The sequence below is a fragment of the Pan paniscus genome, chromosome 1 (genome assembly GCF_029289425.2).
Source record: "Pan paniscus chromosome 1, NHGRI_mPanPan1-v2.0_pri, whole genome shotgun sequence".
Lineage (NCBI taxonomy): Eukaryota > Metazoa > Chordata > Mammalia > Primates > Hominidae > Pan > Pan paniscus.
Window position 1 is genome coordinate 76,258,827 of NC_073249.2, and position 13,287 is coordinate 76,272,113.

Genomic DNA, 13,287 nt, shown 5'->3' on the forward strand with positions numbered 1-13,287 from the left:
GGGTTGGAGAGAACCTTGAAGTCCTTACAGTGATCTGAGGGTCAGGAAAGAATGGATTTCAGGCATTTCCAGAGGGCTGTGACTCTGGGATGACTCACATCTTCTCTTCTGTCCTTACTGCTTTGACAGAAGAATAAGATGAACAGATTAGCAATGGGCATTTGGAAAAACAACAGTGCACCGTGATGCCTGTCTCTCTCACTAGATTGTGAACTCCTAAAGGTTTGACTATATTTTATTAATGAATATTTGTGACCTGTTAGACATAGTGGGCATGAGGACTACGTTGTACAAAGTATTAGAGAAACATTGGGTTGCCTTCCTGCAGCCACGACAGCAAAGTTTCTTGTTTGTCCACAGCTGGGAGTAAAATAGCAAGATGTCTGTAGTTATACAGTCATGTGATACAACATTGGACCACATATACTACGGTGGTCCCATAAGATGATAATGGAGCTGAAAAATTCCTGTCGCATAGTGATGTCTTGAGGATCCTGACCCTGTGAAGCCCTAGGCTAATGTGTGCATTTATGTCTTTGTTTTTAAGTTTAAAAAGTTTCAAAAGACAATAACCTTTTAGAATTATAAAAAAGCTTATAGAATAAGAATATAAAAAAGAAAATACAGTATTTTGTGTAGCTATACAATGTGTTTGTATTTTAAGCTAAGTGTTATTACAAAAGAGTCAAAACATTAAAACAATTTTAAAGTTTATAAAGTAAAAAAGTTATAGTAAGGTAAGGTTAATTTGTTATTGAAGAAAGAAATTTTTACACATGAATTTAGTGTAGCCTAAGTGTACAGTGTTTATAAAGTCTACAGTACATTCATTCACCACTCACTCACTGTCTCACCCACGGCAACTTCCAGTCCTGCAAGCTATATTCATGGTAAATGCCCTATATAGGTGTACCATTTTTTATCCTTTTTTTTTCATTTTTTTTTTTTTTAAGACAGGGCCTTGCTCTGTCACCCAGGCTGGAGTGCAGTGGTGTGATCATAGCTCACTGCAGCCTCAAGCTCCTGGGCTCAAGCAGTCCTCTCACTTCAGCCTCCTGAGTAGCTGGGACTACAGGCACATGCCACCATACCTGGGCAATTGTTTTATTTTTGGTAGAGACGGGGTCTTCCTAACCTGTGTTGCCCAGACTGGTCTGAAATTCCTGGGCTTAAGTAGTCCTCCCACCTTAGCCTCCCAAAGGGCTGGGATTACAGGCTTGAGCCATATTTACCATGGTGTTATAATTGCCTACAGTATTCAGTATAGTAATGTGCTGTGCAGGTTTGAGGCGTAGGAGCAATAAGCTATACCATGTAGCCTAGGTATGTAGTAGACTATATACCATCTAGGTTTGTGTAAGTGCACTCCATAATGTTCACACAATGACAAAATTGCCTAATGACACATTTCTCAGAACATATCCCCATCGTTAAGTGATGCATGACTGTAATTAGAGCTAGGTAAAAATCCCTGTACCAATGGGAGGAGACATATAAAACTAAAATTAATGTTAGGATGGTGAGATTGTGTTTTTTTTCAACTCTATAAACTTTATTGTTAGATTTGATTGTCTTTTCAGAAATAAAGAAAGCTTGGGCACAGTAACCTGTACATATCATTAAGGCAGTCCTGTCAACCTTCAGTGAGTGGGGCTGATAATCTCTCCACTGCTTTTCTTTATCATCGTAATAGTTCGTTTTCATGATGCTGGTAAAGATATACCTGAAACTGGGTGATTTATACAGGAAAGAGGTTTAATGGACTTATAGTTCCACATGACTGGGGAGGCCTCACAATCATGGCAGAAGGCAAGGAGGAGCAAGTCACATCTTATGTTGATGGTGGCAGGCAAAAAGAGAGCTTGTGCAGGAAACTCTCATTTTTAAAACCATCAGATCTCGTGAGACTCATTCAGTATCATGAGAACAGTGCAGGAAAGACCTGCTTCCATGATTCAGTTACCTCCCATTGGGATCCTTCCATCACGTGTGGAATTGTGGGAGTTACAATTCAAGATGAGATTTGGGTGGGGATACAGCCAACCCATATCATTCTGCCCCTGGCCCCTCCCAAATCTCATGTCCTCACATTTCAAACCAATCATGCCTTCCTAACAGTCCCCCAAAGTCTTAACTAATTTCAGCATTAACTCAGAAGTCCCCAGTTTAAAGTCTCATCCAAAACAAGGCAAGTCCCTTCTGCCTATGAGCCTGTAAAGTCAAAAGCAAGTTACTTCCTAGATACAATGGGGTTACAGGCATTGGGTAAATACAGCCATTCCAAATGGGAGAAATTGGCCAAAACAAAGGGGTTGTAGGCCCCATGCAAGTCCAAAATCCAGCAGGGCAGTCAAACTTAAAGCTCCAAAATTATCTCCTTTGACTCCATGTCTTGCATCTGGGTCATGCTGATGCAAGAGGTGGGTTCCCATGGTCTTGGGCAGCTCCACCCTTGTGACTCTGCATGGTACAGCTTCCCACTTGGCTCCTTTCACAGGCTGGTGTTGAGTGTCTGTGGCTTTTCCAGGCACACGGTACAAGCTGTTGGTGGATCTACCACTCTGGGGTCTGGAGGATGGTGGCCCTCTTCTCACAGCTCCACTAGGCAGTGCCCCAGTAGGGACTCTATGTGGGGGATCTGACCCCACACTTCCTTTCTGCACTACCCTAGCAGAGGTTCTCCATGACAGCCCTGGCCCGGCAGCAAACTTCTGCCTGGATATCCAGGCATTTCCATACATCCTCTGAAATCTAGGCAGAGGTGCTCAAACCTCAATTCTTGACTTTTGTGCGCCTACAGGCTCAACACCATGTGGAAGCTGCCAAGGCTTGGGGCTTGCACCCTCTGAAGCCATGGCCCAAGCTGTATATTGGCCCCTTTTAGTCATGGCTAAAAGAAGCAGCTGGGACACAGGACATCAAGTGCCCAGACTGCACACAGCATGGGGACAGGCCCCCGAAACCATTTTTTCCTCCTAGGCCCCCAGGCCTGTGATGGGAGGGGCTGGCGTGAAGACTTCTGACATGCCCTGCAGACATTTTCCCCATTGTCTTGGGTATTAACATTTGGCTTCTTGTTATTTATGCACATTTCTGCAGCCAGATCGAATTTCTCCTAAGAAAACAGGATTTTCTTTTTTATTACATTGTCAGGCTGAAAATTTTCTGAACTGTTATGCTCTGCTTCCCTTATAAAACTGAATGCCTTTAACAGCATCCAAGTCACCTCTTGAATGCTTTGCTGCTTAGAAATTTCTTCTGCCAGATACCCTAAATCATCTCTGTCAAGTTCAAAGTTCCACAAATATCTTAGGCAGGGGCAAAAAGCTGCCAGCCTCTTGGCTAAAACATAACAGGAGTCACCATTTCTCTAATTCCCAACAAGCTCCTCATCTCTATCTGAGACCACCTCAGCCTGGATTTCATTGTCCATATCATGATCAGCATTTTGGTCAAAGGCATTCAACAAGTCTCTAGGGAGTTCCAAGCTTTCCCATATTTTCCCGTCTTCTTCTGAGCCCTCCAAACTGTTCCAACCTCTGCCTGTTAGTCAGTTCCAAAGTTGATTCCACATTTTTGGGTATCTCTTCAGCAGTGCCCCACTCTACTGGTGCCAGTTTACTCTATTAGTTCATTTTCACACTGCTGATAAAAACATACCTGATACTGGGTAATTTATATGGGAAAGATGTTTAATGGACTTACAGTTCCACATGGCTGGGGAGGCCTCACAATCATGGTGGAAGGCAAGGAGGAGCAAGTCACATCTTACGTGGATGGTGGCAGGCAAAAAGAAAGCTTGTTCAGGGAAACTCCCATTTTTAAAACCATCAGGTCTTGTGAGACTCATTCACTGTCAAGAGAACAGTGCAGGAAAGGCCTGCCCCCATGATTCATTCACCTTCTACTGGGCTCCTCCCGTGACATGTGGAAATTGTGGGAGTTAAATTCAAGATGAGATTTGGGTGGGGACACAGTCAAACCATATCAATCATGTTTAATGTTGTCATTATATCTACTACTTCCTATTATATTTACTACAGGACTTCTACAATCTGGAGAGAAATCAAAGTAGGAAATGTAGGAGTGAAAATGAAAGACAACAGCTAATAAAATGCTACAATGAGAAATAACTCTCGGAGGGATTTTGGAGTAGTAAATTATTATGGTTATTATTTGATTCAGGACCTCGCTTCACCCATGCTGGAGTGCAGTGGCATTAACTTGGCTCACTGCAGCATCCAACTCCTGGGCTCAAGTATCCTCTGCCTCAGACTCCTGTGTAACTAGGACTACAAGTGTGCCTACACTCCCTCATAAAGAAAGCTGGCCACATGGTGATTGCACAGGACCATTGATCTGGATACTGGCTATTACATGTGTTTAGTTTGTAAAAATTCATCAAACTGTACATTTAAGATAATTGCCATTTTCTCTATGTGTATTTTGCAGTACTTCAATAAGGTTAAAAAAACAGGAAGAAAAGAAAAGAAAAAGAAATTGCCACTGTGTGTACATTAGAATAGTTGTATATGAACTATTATTTTCCTGAATTGTTCAAAAAGCTCACTCCAGTGTTTCAAAACAAACTTCAGGAAGTTTCAGTCAATGTTGCTAAATTGTTAAAATCACTATAATTACTAGGAAGGTTCTTCTTACATGAAAAACATTGTTGAGATCATGCTTTCTTTATAAAACCTTTGTTTAGATGCATCCTGGGTGTAGAGGTTCATTGAACCACTGATAGCCCATAGCCTCTGGCTGTGATTGAGTAGATAGCCCACCCAGAGATGGTAGACGTCTTTGAGATCCTCTACTCTACAAAATTCTTTACATATTCACTCATTGAGATAGTTGACATCCATGCAGCAAGTGGTACATTTGACTAGCCTGGTATCTGGTTGATATGGTTGAGCTGTGTCCCCACCCAGATCTCATCTTCAATTGTAGTTCCCATAATCCCCACATGTTGTGGGAGGGACTCTCATGGTGTTCTTGTGACAGTGAGTTCTCACAAAATCTGATGGTTTTTTAAGAGGCTTTTGTCCCACTTTGCTCTGCAGTTCTCCTTGCTGCTGCCATGTGAGGAAGGATGTGTTTGCCTCCCCTTTTGCCATGATTGTAAGTTTCCTGAGGTCTCCTTAGCCATGCTGAACTGTTAGTAATTAACTTCTTTCCTTTATAAATTACCCAGTCTCAGGTATGTTTTTATTAGTAGCGTGAGAACGGACTAATACACTGGTGATCTCTCAGTGCATGTTAGTGCTTTTCCTGAAGATCCTTCCCTCAGGATATTTGCCTTTTAGTAAGTAGCCATCAGACTATAAAGGATCCCTGAAGTTTTGACTGGGAGTCATTTTGATGTAGCCTAAAAATAGACCACTATACTTTAATTTTTAAAAAATTTACCAGGTAATGTGCTCAACATACACCCTTTCCATTTCACAGAGTCTCGGCCTCACCCTTTCTTCACTCATGTGTGAGCCACAGCCAGGTTCAGGGAGGGAGAAAAGAATATTGAGTGTTTGAGAAGATCAGTTGGGCATTACTTAGTGATAAAAATAATATAGTTTTTACATTTTGGCTCATCAAAATGTTCTTTATGGAGAACTTATCCAGTGGTCACTGCAGAGTGTTAGAGTCATAAATCTTTACAGTGGAAGGGAACTTTGAGGTCATATAATACAAACCCTATCTCCAACCCCCTTACCACCATTTTAAAGCTGAAGAAACTGAGTTCAAGTCAGGAATGGATTTTTAATTTTATCAAATGTCTTTTGGCCTTTAGTAACACAAAGCATGAAGCTTTTCTCCTTAATCTATTAGTGTAATACATGAATACATTTCCAAATGTTCAATCACCTTGTATTCTTAGGCTAAATCCTATTTGGTAATACTGTTTTATTAATAGATTCTTAGATTAGCATGGAGGCTGCTGCACATCCATTTATACTTCCTTATCTTCTAATAGAGTCACTGCTGTGTTCAGGTATCCATTCTCGGTGTAGCTAGCTGTCTTGGGGAAGTTGACCTCATTTCCAGCTCTAGAGATAGTCCTGACTGGTCCAAGATAATCAGTATTAATGTAACTGGGGAATTTATTAGAAATGCAGAGTATCAAGACCCATACCAGACCTACTGAGTCAGAAACCCTGGGGATGAGGTCCAGCAATGTATATTTTAACAAGTCCTCCAGGAGATGCTGATGAGCTGGTCTAAAACAACTCCATTCTGGTGATTAGGGTTGGTTCAGTTATGAGCATGTAATCCAACTCTTGCTAGTAAGCAATGACGCCTGCTAGGTGAACTTCTGCAAAAAGTGTCTTTGGCTCCTGAGTAGAAATCTAAAAGAGTTAGTGTTTCATCTTTTTCTGGAAATCATGTCTGGATGCTTGGAAATATTGCAATCATGTTGCTACCTAACCAGGAATGAAATAACACAAAGAATGACAGACCAGGAAGATGGAAAGGATGGATTCTTTTTTTAATTTCCAACTTTCATTTTAAGTTCAGGGGTACATGTGCAGCATGTGCATGTTTGTTACATAGGTAAATGTGTGCCATGTTGGTTTACTGCACAGATCATCCCATCACCCAGGTATGAAGCCCATCATTCATTAGCTATTCTTCCTGATGCTCTCCCTCTTCCCATGCCCTGTCCTCTGACAGGCCCCAGTGTGTATTGCTTCCCACAACGTGTCCATATGTTCTCCTCATTCAGCTCCCACATGTAAGTAAAAACATGTGGTATTTGGTTTTCTGTTTCTGCATTAGTTTGCTAAGAATAATGGCCCCCAGCTCCATCCATGTCCCTAAAAAGGACAAGATCTCATTCCTTTTTATGGCTACATAGTATTCCATGGTGTATATATACCACATTTTCTTTGTCCAGTCTATCATTGATGGGCATTTAGGTTGGTTCCAGGCCTTTGCTGTTGTGAATAGTGCTGCAATGAACATATGCATGCATGTATCTTTATAATAGAATGATTTTTATTCCTTTGGGTATATACCCAGTAATGGGATTGCTGGGTTGAATGGTATTTCTGCCTCTAGGTCTTTGAAGAATTGCCACACTGTCTTCCATGATGGTTGAACTAACTTACTTTCCCGCCAACAGTGTAAAAGTGTTCCTTTTTCATCACAACTTCCCCAGCCATTTGTTGTTTTTGACTTTTTAATAATAGCCATTCTGACTGGTGTTAGATGGTATTTCATTGTTGTATTGATTTGCATTTCTGTAATGAACACTGATGTTGAGCTTTTTCTCATGTTTGTTGTCCACATCTATGTCATCTTTTGAGAAGTGTCTGTTTTGTCTTTTGCCCACCTTTTAATGGGGTTGTTTGTTTTTTTCTTGTAAATTTGTTTAAATTCCATATAGATGCTGGATATTAGACCTTTGTCAGATGATAGATTGCAAAAATTTTCTCCCATTCTGTAGGTTGTCTGTTCACTCCAATGATAGTTTCTTTTGCTGTGCAGAAGCTCTTTAGTTTAATTAGATCCCATTTGTCAATTTTGGCTTTTGGCGTCTTTGTCATGAAATCTTTGCCCATGCCTGTGTCCTCAATGATATTTCCTAGGTTTTCTTCTGAAGTGTTTATAGTTTTGGGTTTTACATGTAAGTCTTTAATCTATCTTGAGTTAATTTTTGTATATGGTATAAGGGAGGGGTCCAGTTTCAATTTTCTGCATATGGCTAGCCAGTTCTCCAGCACCATTTATTAAATAGGGAATCCTTTTCCCATTGCTTGCTTTCATCAGGTTTGTCAAAGATCAGATGGTTGTAGGTGTGCAGACTTATATCTGGATTCTGTATTCTGTCCCATTGGTCTATGTTTCTGTTCTTGTACCAGTACCATGCTGTTTTGGTTACTGTAGTCCTGTAGTATAGTTTGAAGTTTGGGAGCATAATGCCTCCAGCTTTGTTTTTGTTGCTTACAATTGCCTTGTCTATTCATGCTCTTTTGGGGTTCCATATGAATTTTAAAATAGTTTTTTTCTAATTCTGTAAAGAATCTCAATGGTAGTTTAACAGAAATAGCATTGAATCTATAAATTACTTTGGTCAGTATGGCCATTTTCACGATATTGATTCTTCCTATCTATGAGCATGGAATGTTTTTCCGTTCTTTTGTGTCTTCTCTGATTTCTTTGAGTGGTGGTTTGTAGTTCTTGAAGAGGTCCTTCACTTCCCTGGTTAGCTGTGTTCCTAGGTATTTTATTCTTTTTGTGGCAATTGTGAATGGGATTTGGCTGTCAGCTTGCCTGTTGTTGGTTTATAGGAATGCTAGTGATTTTTGCACATAGATTTTGTATCTTGAGACTGCTGAAGTTGCTTATCAGCTTAAGAAGCTTTTTGACTGAGACATTGGGGTTTTCTAGATACGGGATCATGTCACCTGCAAATAAAGATAGTTTGACTTCCTCTCTTCCTATTTGAATATGCTTTATTTCTTTCTCTTGCCAGATTACCTTGGCCAGAACTTCCAGTGTTGACTGGGAGTGGTGAGAGAGGGCAGCCTTGTTTTGTGCCACTTTTCAAAGAGAATGCTTCCAGTTTTTGCCCATTCAGTATGATATTGGCTGTGCATTTGTCATAGATGGCTCTTATTATTTGGAGACATGTTCCTTCAATACTTAGTTTATTGAGAGTTTTTAACATGAGGGATGTTGAATTTTATCAAAGACTTTTTCTGTATCTATTGAGATAATCATGTGATTTTTGTCTTTAGTTCTGTTTATGTGATAACTTAACATTTATTGATTTTTGTATGTTGAACAGCCTTGCATCCCAAAGATGAAGCCAACTTGATCATGGTGGATAAACTTTTTGATGTGCTGCTGGAATCAGTTTGCCTGTATTTTGTTGAGGATTTTTGCATTGATGTTCATCAAAGATATTGGCCTGAAATTTCTCTTTTTTGTTGTATCTCTGCCAGGTTTTGATATCAGGATGATGCTGGCCTCATACAATGAGTAAGGAGGAGTCCCTGCTTTTCGATTTTTTTGAATATTAAATTGTTTCAGTAGGAGTGGTATTAGCTGTTCTTTGTACCTCTGGTAGAGCTCACCTGTGAATCTGTCTGGTCCTGGGTTTTTTTTTTTTGTTGGTGTTGAGGTGATCAGACCCAACACCAGGTCATGGGGGTGACAAAGTCCAGCAGAGTCAAAGGATTGAGAAAAAGACAGTTTGAGAGAGAAAGGTGGAACCAGGGGGCCATTGTTAGTGTATGGAGGCTGTGAAGGCTCTGAGCTCTGGGAGCCCATGCTATTTATTGGTAATCCAACAGAGAAACAGGTGGTGAGAATGTGGCGGTCAGAAGAGCAGGTGCATGATCAACAGCTGTGATGGTTTGGCATTTATAAGGAACATGTTCTGCTACTTGAGATAATGAAGATACAATCGAACTAGGAGCCTAGGAGGGCTAGAAGCAAGGAGCCAGCAAGTCTAGACACATTCCAGAGGACATTGTGGCAGACATGCGAGCCCTGCCTCAGCTTTCTTCCCAACACTCAGCTTTTTCCCAACAGTTGGTAGGCTATTTATTACTGCTTCAATTTCCAAACTCATTATTGTCTATTCAGGGATTCAGTTTCTTCCTGGTTCAGTGTTGGGAGGGTGTATGTGTCCAGGAATTTATCCTTTTCTTCTAGATTTTTCTAGTTTATGTACATAGTGGTGTTTGTAGTATTCTCTGATAGTTGTTTGTATTTCTGTGGGGTCAGTGGTGATATCACCCTTATCACTTCTGATTGTGTTTATTTGAATCTTTTCTCTTTTATTCTTTATTAGTCTAGCTAGCAGTCTATCTATTTTATTAATTTTTTTCAAAAAACCAGCTCCTGGATTCATTGATTCTTTGAAGGGTTTTTCATGTCTCTGTCTTCAGTTCTGCTCTGATTTTGGTTATTTTTTGTCTCCTGCTAGCTTTGGGTTGGTTTGCTCTCTTTTCTCTAGTTTGTTTAGTTGTGATGTTAGGTTGTTAACTTGAGAGCTTTTTAGCTTTTTGATGTGGACATTTAGTGCTATAAATTTCCCTCTTAACAGTGCTTTAGCTGCATTCTGGAGATTCTGGACATTGTAGTTTTGTTCTCATTAGTTTCCAAGAACTTCTTGATTTCTGCCTTAATTTCATTATTTAACCAAAAGTCATTCGGGAGCAGATTGTTCATTTTCCATGTAGTTATATGGTTTTGAGTGAATTTCTTAATCTTGTGTTCTAATTTGATTACACCTTAGTCTGAGAGACTCTTTGTTATGTTTTCAGTTCTTTTGCATTTGCCAAGGAGTGTTTTACTTCCAATTATGTGATCAATTTTAGAGTAAGTGTTGTGGCAATGAGAAGAATGTATATTCTGTTGTTTTGGAGTGGAGAGTTCTGTATATAGCTATCAGGCCCACTTGATCCAGAGCTGAGTTGAGGTCTTGAATGTCTTTGATAATTTTCTGTCTCAATGATCTGCCTAATATTGTCAGTGGGGTGATAAAGTCTCCCACCCTTATTGTGTGTGAGTCTAAGTCTCTTTGAAGGTCTCTAAGTACTTTCTTTTTCTGGGTGCTCCTGTATTGGGTGTATATATACTTAGGTTAGTTAGCTCTTCTTGTTGAAATGAACCCTTTACTGTTATGTAGTGGCCTTCTTTATCTTTTTTGATTTTTGTTGATTTAAAGTCTGTTTTGTTATAAACTAGGATTGCACCTGTTTTTTTCTGTTTTCCATTTGCTTGGTAAATTTTCCTCTATCCCTTTATTTCGAGCCTATGTGTGTCTTTGCACGTGAGATGGGTCTCTTGAAGATAGCATACTAATGGGTCTTGGCTCTTTATCTAGCTTGTTATTCTGTATCTTTTTTTGGGAGGCATTTAGCACATTTTCATTTAAGATTAGCATTTTTATGTGTGGATTTGATCCTGTCATCATGATGCTGGCTGGTTATTTTGCAGGTTTATGTGGATACTTCATTGTATCATTGGTATGTCAGTGTGTTTTTGTAGTGGTAATGGTTTTTCCTTTCTATATTTAGTGCTTCCTTCAGGAGCTCTTGTAAGGCAGGTCTGGTAGTGATGAATTTCCTCAGCATTTGTTTGTCTGAAAAGGATCTTATTTCTCCTTTGCTTATGAAACTTAGTTTGCATATGAAATTCTGGGTTGGAAATTCTTTTCTTTAGGAATATTGAATACTGGCCCCCAATCTTTTCTGGCTTGTAGGGTTTCCACTCAGAGGCCCAATGCTAGTCCGATGGCCTTCCCTTTGTAGGTGACCTGGTCTTTCTTTCTGGCTGTCCTTAACATTTTTTTCTTTTTTCTTTTTTTTTCCAGATGGAGTTTCACTGTGTCACCCAGGCTGCAGTGCAGTGGCACGATCTCAGCTCAATGCAACCTCTGTCTCCTGGGTTCAAGCAAATCTCCTGCCTCAGCCTCTTGAGTAGCCTGAGTAGCTGGGACTAAAGGTATGTGCCGCCACACCTGGCTAATTTTTGTATTTTTAGTAGAGACAGGGTTTCACCATGTTGGCCAGGCTGGTCTTGAACTCCTGACCTCAAGTAATCCACCCACCTTGGCCTCCCAAAGTGCTGGGATTACAGGCGTGAGCCACTGTGCCCAGCCAACATTTTTTCTTTCATTTTGACTTTGGAGAATCTGCTGATAATATCTTAGGGATGATTTTCTTGAATAGTTATCTTACTGGGGTTCTCTTGTTCCTGAATTTGAATGTTGGCCTATCTTGCTAGGTTGGGGTCATTCTCCTGGATGATATCCTGAAGTATGTTTTCCAACTTGGTTCTATTCTTCCTGTCTCTTTCAGGTACCCCAATCAGTTGTAGGTTTGGTCCTTTTACATAAACCCATATTTCTCAGAGGTTTTATTCATTTATTTTCATTCTTTTTTCTCTATTCCTGTCTACCTGTCCTATTTCAGAGAGATAGTCTGCAAGCTCTGGGATTCTTTGCTCTGCTTGGTCTATTCTGCTATTAATACTTGGGATTACATTGCAAGTACTTGTAGTATGTTTTTCAGCTCTATGAGGTCGGTTATGGTCCTTTCTATACTGGCTGTTTTGGCTGTCACCTCCTGCATTGTTTTATCATGATTCTTAGCTTCTTTGCCTTTGGTTAGGACATACACCTTTAGCTCAGCAAAATTGGCTTTTGTCCACATTCTGAAGCTTACTTCTGTCATCTTGGGTCAGCCTAGTTCTGAGCCCTTGCTGGAGAGGTGTTGTGATCATTTGGAGGAAAAGGGGCTCTCTGGGTTTTTGAATTTTCAAGATTTTTGCATTGATTCTTTCTCATTTTTGTGGGCTTATCTATCTTCGATCTTTGAGGTTGCTGACCTTTGGATGGCGCTTTCATGGGTTGTTTTGTTTTTTCATCTTTTTCTTTTAGCAGTCTGTTTACTCTTCCTTACAGATGCTGCAGTTAGCTGGGGGTCCACTCTACACCCTAGTTGCCTCAGTTTTTCCTGTACTTGGAGGTATCAGCAGTGAATGCTATGAAACAGCAAAGATGGCAGCCTGCCCCTTCCCCTGGAAGCTCCATCCCAGGGCGGTACTGTCCTGTTGCCAGCATGAGCACACAGTATGTAGGGAGTGGCTGGAGACCCCAGTTGGGACATCTCACCTAGTCAGGAGGAACGGGATCAGGGATCCACTTAAAGAAGCAGTTGGGCTGTTTTTGATAGAGCAGTTGTGCTGTGTTGGGGATCCCATCAGCCCCTTGTTGGTTTGGGCTCTCCGAGGCCCACAGGCTGAACTGGCTGAGGTGCCCAACAGCCAAGTTGGTGGTCCGCCTTCCCCTCTGGGCACTCTGTCCCAGGGAAAAATTAGAAGTCTGTTGGCCACAGAACATGGGTGGGGGTGGCTGGATACCCCAGCTGGCATGATCTACCCATCAAGGAAAAGTGGATCAGGGTCCCACTTAAAGAAGCCATCTGGCCATGCCTCAATAGAACAGCCTTGTTGTGCTGGGGAACTGCTTCTGCCCTTGTTGGCTTGGACTCTCTAAAGCCCACTGGTTGGAATGGCTGAGTCATTCAAACAGCCAGCTTGGTGGCCCTCCTTTCCTCCCCTCCTCCCCTCCCCTCCTCCTTCCCTCCTCGCCTCCCCTCCCCTCGGGCATGCTATTCCAGAAAGAGATCAGGATCCGTTTGTGGAATACAGGCAGAGATGGCTGGAGGCCCCGGTTGGGAGGTCCCTCCCAGTGAGGAGGAATGGATTGGGGCCCCACTTAAAGAAGCAATCTGGCCACGTTCTGGCAATGCCGCTGTACTGTTCTGGGAA

General features: G+C 41.2%; 1 protein-coding gene across 7 annotated transcripts in view; it reads left to right on the forward strand.

The window, feature by feature from the left end:
• The window catches only part of TNFSF4 (TNF superfamily member 4), a 304,021-nt gene that overhangs the window by 3,394 nt on the left and 287,340 nt on the right, over positions 1–13,287 (forward strand). For 6 of the 7 annotated variants that reach the window (XR_010112015.1, XR_008625165.3, XR_008625169.2 and 3 more), the window contains exon 2: positions 11,327–11,457. The exons of the other annotated variant lie outside the window; for it this stretch is intronic. The gene's annotated coding sequence lies outside the window, so the exon portion shown is untranslated. The remainder of the gene's footprint in view (positions 1–11,326; positions 11,458–13,287) is intronic. 7 annotated transcript variants of the gene reach the window in all.